The sequence below is a fragment of the Crocodylus porosus genome, unplaced genomic scaffold (assembly GCF_001723895.1).
Source record: "Crocodylus porosus isolate Cpor-Errol unplaced genomic scaffold, CroPor_comp1, whole genome shotgun sequence".
NCBI lineage: Eukaryota > Metazoa > Chordata > Crocodylia > Crocodylidae > Crocodylus > Crocodylus porosus.
This window is the reverse complement of record NW_017728915.1, coordinates 19,151,193-19,157,192: the sequence shown is the minus strand read 5'-3', so window position 1 is coordinate 19,157,192 and position 6,000 is coordinate 19,151,193. Positions and strand designations below refer to the sequence as shown.

Sequence of the window (6,000 nt, the reverse complement as noted above, 5' to 3'; positions counted from 1 at the left end):
CACGGACTGACAAGGCTGGCCAAACATACCAGCTAAATAAGGACAGAGGGGAGAGAGAGTTAAAGCATCTCTCCTCTCCTCTGTCTCCATACATCAATGAGCCTAAGAGAGAGAAAGACTGACTTCAAACATCAAATAAGCTTAAGGAGCTGTGTTTAGTCTGATGAGTACCAAGCTTGTTTGCCAAGTGTTGGTTGTCATACCGATTTTTTCAGTCTATACTTAAAATTATTCATTCATTCATTCATTCCTTCATTCATTCGCCTGGATGTATTCTTCCCAAAGCATTTAATTAACAAGACTGAATATTCAAACAAATCAACCCCCTCCCACCCTACCCATATGCCACTGCCCCCTCCCCTTCCATTTAGGCTGGAATGATCCATACAAGACCCAGTCTGGAGTTCCACCACAAGTTACTTCTACAACTACTTCCAGTTCAAGAGGTCTTCTGCTCAGTTACTAGCTCTGCTAGTAGCTCAGCTTTTCCTCCCAGTCTAGGAATTAACAAGAATTTAAACAAATAAAAACAAAAACCCAAAACACATGGTTAATAAATCTAAGCATTTTTCTAGGAATGCAGAGAGTCTGACATGCATCAAGGCAGATAAAGTTAAATTGTACCACAAGCCATCACTTACGGAAACAGAACGAGTCTGTTCCAAGAACAGCGATTGTAAAGCCAAATTAAGGTAAAACACTCCCACCCCTTTATAACCATTCACAGGGAAGAAAATGCATATTCTCTACTAGGAACTCCATTTAGTCCATACTTTGCTCAAATTAATGCCATAAAAGATACTACTCTAATTCAAACTCATTCACCTTATACACATATACAGCTTCATTAAAAGGCACAGGCTTTAAAACGTCAGGTTAGTATGGCCAGAAATTATTTTTGCTTTCTAGACATCTTATAGTCCAAACATGATTTTCAAGTTTTATAAATGCTGTGAACAAAGCAAAATAATTGGGTGTTTGATTTCACATAGACATATGCCTGTACGTAAAGAAAGAAGTCCAGATGTAATACTATGAATGACTAAACTGAAGACCATTTATTCATCTAATCTGTTATTCACTATAATTATTCTTTAAGTTCTTCATGCAATCCAGGTGTCACTACAAATTGACATTTTACTTCGTTTCAGATTCATAGGTCAGAAGGGACCTCGTAGATCTTCAAGTCCAACCCCCTCTCGTGGGCAGGAGAGAAAGCTGGGCTCAAATAACCCCAGGCAGGTCAATGTCGAGACTCCTCTTAAAGACCCCCAGGGTAGGAGCCAGCACCACTTCCCTTGGAAGTTGGTTCCAGATCCTAGCTGCCCTGACCATGAAGTAGCCCCTTCTAACGTCTAGCCTAAAACTACTCTCTAGCAACTTATGGCCGTTATTCCTTGTTACTCCAGGGAGGCACTCGGGGGAACAAGGTCCTCTCCCAATCCCCACTGGTCCCCCCGCCAGTAAGTTTACAGATGGCCACCAGGTCCCCCCTCAGCCTCCTCTTGTGAAGGCTGATCAGCCTCTCCTCATAGGGTCTGCCGTGCTGTTCCCTGATCATGCAAGTGGCCCTCCTTTGAACCCTCTCATTGCTGTCCACATCCCTCCTGAACTGGATGCAGTACTCCAGCTGCAGCCTGACTAGTGTCACATACAGGGGGAGGATCACCTCTTTGGCCCTGCTTGTGATGCATCTGTGTATGCACAACAAGGTGTGGTTAGCCTTACTGACCACGTCCTCACATTGTCGGCCCACATTCATCTTGGAGTCAATAAATGACTCCAAGATCTTTCTGCCACCGTGCTTTCGAGAAGGGAGCTCGCCAGCCTACAGGTATGCTGCTGGTTCCTACTGCCCAAGTGCAGCACCCTGCACTTAAAAATAGGATGGGATTCAATACTGACATTTGCCCACCCCTGTAATCTGTCCTTCCCTTCTAGTGTGCCCACCTCACCCCAAATCTTGGTGTTGTCTGCAAATTTAAACATTTATCCTCCATACAGAATTTAAGTCCTATATATTATACTGAACAGACAGATTATCCTGTGATGATTAAACTTTTCCCCGCTGTCCACCCCACTATTCCTGCAACTGAAGAAAATGCTGATCTAAGCATCAAGGATGCTCATCTATAAGCCATTATGGCTTCCCTTCTCTAAATTACTGCATTTTCTAACAACTTTGATAAGTAATTTACAGAATTCTGCCAAAAAAGGCAGGTTTAAGATGTGGTTTCAAGGCCACTAGTTTAAAAATTGGTCAATCTGACTGGAAAATCCTGGAGTGCTAAAAGGCGTTAAAAACTGAAACTGGAAGAATTATGAACTGGAAGTTTCAGGAAAGTCACCCAATCCATGTGAGGTTTAAGGAAATCTATGTATTTGTACCCTGAAAAAACACCAAGAGAAACACTGCCCTCATTGCTTTGCTACTAGAGGTTTACCTTGGTTTCTCTTACAAGAAAAAGCTTTTAGATGCCAAATATGGTCTACCTATTTTCATTTAAAACCCAGCGTTTTGACCCCAAGCTATGGAAGACTGGTCTTTCACTGGTTATGAATTATGTCCTTCCTCCTACTGCTCATCTTTCACATATTCCTCCAGTCATGCTAATTTCAATAAGGATTCCCTGTCCTGCAAATTTAAAATTGCATGCAGCAGCCCTAAGTCTCCAATTAAGACAAAGCAGTTAATCAATGATTGATATAGCTTGCAATGGAATATGCAGACAGACCCATTGCTTTCTTGTGGTGGGAAGAGAATTCTAGCCCCACAATTAGGAATCTGCCATAAGGTTTTAGCAACTATTGTTGTTTGATCTTTCAAGAAAGGGGTAGGCCAGCTAAGAGATTTCTTTAGGTATACAAGTTATTGGTATGTAAAACAGTCAAACAGTTATTGCAGTTATTTCCTCTGCAAGCATAAGCTTGTCAGCACTCCAATACATGAAAGGAGTCACTGAATTATTTGAGAGACTCTACCACATGGAGAAACCTGACCCTGCAAGATGCAGAATTTTTCCTGATGGTGTTTGGCTCCCTCAGTTCCCAGTAAGGTCTATATGGAGAGCTGACAGCACTTTGAATACAAGCCAGTTTGATGATAATCCTGATTTCAAAATAACCTTGCTGTACACACATTGTTGCGTGATGAAAAGCTAAGAAATGGACAAGAGAGCTTAGCAACAGTTCACCACCGAACAGCAAAATTGCCATTTTGGGGATTTGTTGTTGTTGTTTTGAAATTCCAGATTCATTTATCATTACTTGTAGATCCTTCCCCTCTATCTTACTAAGCATACTAGAAACCCCTTTCATGTGAGCATCTACCAGTAAGGCAGTTCAAGCAGGGGGAAGTCATTTGCAATTAAGGGTGAGTTTTGTCAGAGACGAGAAGTACAAGAAGTTAGTTCCAGTTAAGCCATAGACATCCATATAGACTATTTCAAGACAAGCAATATATCAGCACAATTCAGAAGCTTTTCCTAGAAACCTTCACCTGAAAAAGGTGGGGATTGCCTTCTCCCCCACTTTTTTTTTTTTTTAAAACAGAAAAAAGGAAGCCACAAACACAAAAAAAACCCCCCACACAACACACTCTGGTTTGCTAGTCTAGCTGCTATCAGAACTAGGACCACAATGAGCAAATCAATGTGCTACAGCTTTTCTTAAAGCATCACTTTTTTTTTTTTTCCTTCCAAATCAGGGTCCTCCCAGTTGAAAGGCAATTTAACAAACAAACTTATGCAGAGCACATAGTAAGCTAAAATATTTAAATTTTACATAGAGCATTTCAGTCACAGTTTTCAAAGCATTTTACTGTCAAGAGAACTAGGTATCATTATCTCCATTTTAAATGACACATACAACCTCCCTCCCTTTAAACAGCTTGAACGATCAGGGCATTTCTGATCTCCTTCTGGACAAAATTCTTCTTTCTGGACAAAAGGAAAAACATTTAATTAAGGCTCTTGTGAAAGCTTACATTACTGAGCCCGGGTCAGATAGCTCAGAGTACTTTCTTTTAAAAAATTACAATCAATGCTTGTTTATTTAAATGTTGAGCAGAAAACAATTATGCCCTTCCCTGTTGTTATGTAGAGTTTGTTCAGCAACTCTTAAACATGAAACTATTACAGTAGTATTGTATGAGCAGTTAATTTGTAATAATAAAAAACAAAACAGAGTGTGTACAGAGAGATTTCTGAAAGGCCAGAATATTTTAAAAGGTGACAAAATGTTCAGAGATTTAAATATGAAGAAGGTTGAATTTGAAAAGTTTCTAGAAGGATAAACATAGTGTGCCAGTCACCGCCAGCACAGTTTGCTTTGCTTCTAGTCCAGCTATCCCATTCACATTTACAGAAGTGGCAATAGGAGGGTGGACAGTTCAGCAAACAGATGATGAAATTTCCCCATGAGCAAGGGATGTCTACAGAGCAGTCACAACACTGCAGCACAGACAGCCTATTTCCAATTTCAGCATGAAACAGTCCAGACTAAATGCTCAAGTATTCACTAGGGATGTGAAAGGTTAAACAGTAAGCATATTTATACCAGTAATGTGTTACAGTTGACGTTTACCACAAGACATGGTCTGATGGGAAAGAAAAGCAGTGCAGTGCCCGAGAAAAGCAACTGAGCAAGCACCATGGCTGCCCTGCCTGCCTGTTGCAGCAGGTGGCTCTGCCTCCACCTCCCTGCAACACACTGACTTGCAAGGGAGAGAGGAGTGAGGAGACCAGCACACATCAAATATATGTTATCAGTTAACAATTTAACCCACATCATCAGTAGCAGTTTAAACAGGTATTAATTAAATGATACTTGCAATCCCTAATATTTACCCTGCCTCCCAGGCAGATTGTGCAGTGTATACTAGGGGTGCCCTAATAAAGATATTTTGGCCAATACTGATGGCCAATTATTAACCAGCCATATTGGACAATACTAATCCAATAGCTTGGAGAGCAGCACCCTGCCAGTGAGTTGGTGGGGGTTAGGGGGGGGCGCAGCAGATCAAGGCCCCCACCCTCACCTGCCCCAAATGCAGCCCCAGCGCCAGGAAGAGGCCATTGAGGCCAAAGGCTGCACACCTGCAGCAGGCAGCCTGCCCCAACCCCACACACAATGCAGGGGGCACATGTCCCCCATGCATGCCCCGAGGCTGTGTGCAGTGGTGGGCGATCAGCCCCCTCCCCCCTCCAGACAAGCTGCCTGCAGCTCTGTGCAGTGTCCTACCCCAGCTGGGCAGCGCCTGCCCGTCTAGTCCCATTCTCGCCCTCACTGCAGAGGCCTCAATCTGCACCCCCATGTCCCTTACCTCTCACAGAGTTACTGGCCAGATGCTGCTCTCTAAGCTGCTGGGCTTGCGCTCATACACACAGCATTCAGAGACATTATCGGCTACATTGGCCAAAAAAGTTGGATTGCCAATAATGTCAATTTTCCTTTTATAGGTGCCAATCCCATATGGACAGACCCACTGGTGCACCTCTAGTGTATAACCAAGTCCCATGCTGATAGTGTGCAAGTGGCACTTAAAACCAGCCTTACAGCAAGCTCATATGCACAAACTATGATGCAAATCACCACAAAAATAAATCTTACAGGCCTTCATGCACACTCCAAAGTTAACCCTTTTAGAGCATACCTGCATTCCACCTGCAGTTTAAGTGATAGTTTAGTATCTCAATCCAAGAAGTCTGCTAAGTGAGGGACCCCACCTAGACAAAAAATCTAAGAGGGCTTTAGCAAATCCTAAGAAGATACATTACTGATAGGCACAAGAGAATATTCTGAACAGGAAAAACAAAGCCAACATATTCCCTATGCAACAGTATACTTGATGTAAAAGAAAGCAGAGGATTGGTTCAATTTACAGTGAAGATGTACACTTGAAGTCTAGAAAGGTGTAGTTAATTTGGACTTGTTACAAGCTCCTAGATCATTATACAACTGCAAGGACAAGATTCAATTCACTGTTGTAGCTGCATTAAA

General features: G+C 42.2%; 1 protein-coding gene across 1 annotated transcript in view; it reads right to left on the bottom strand.

Annotated features, from left to right (window-relative positions):
* VPS35 (VPS35, retromer complex component) overlaps positions 1-6,000 on the bottom strand; it is a 37,799-nt gene that overhangs the window by 10,395 nt on the left and 21,404 nt on the right. The gene's annotated exons all lie outside the window — the stretch shown is intronic.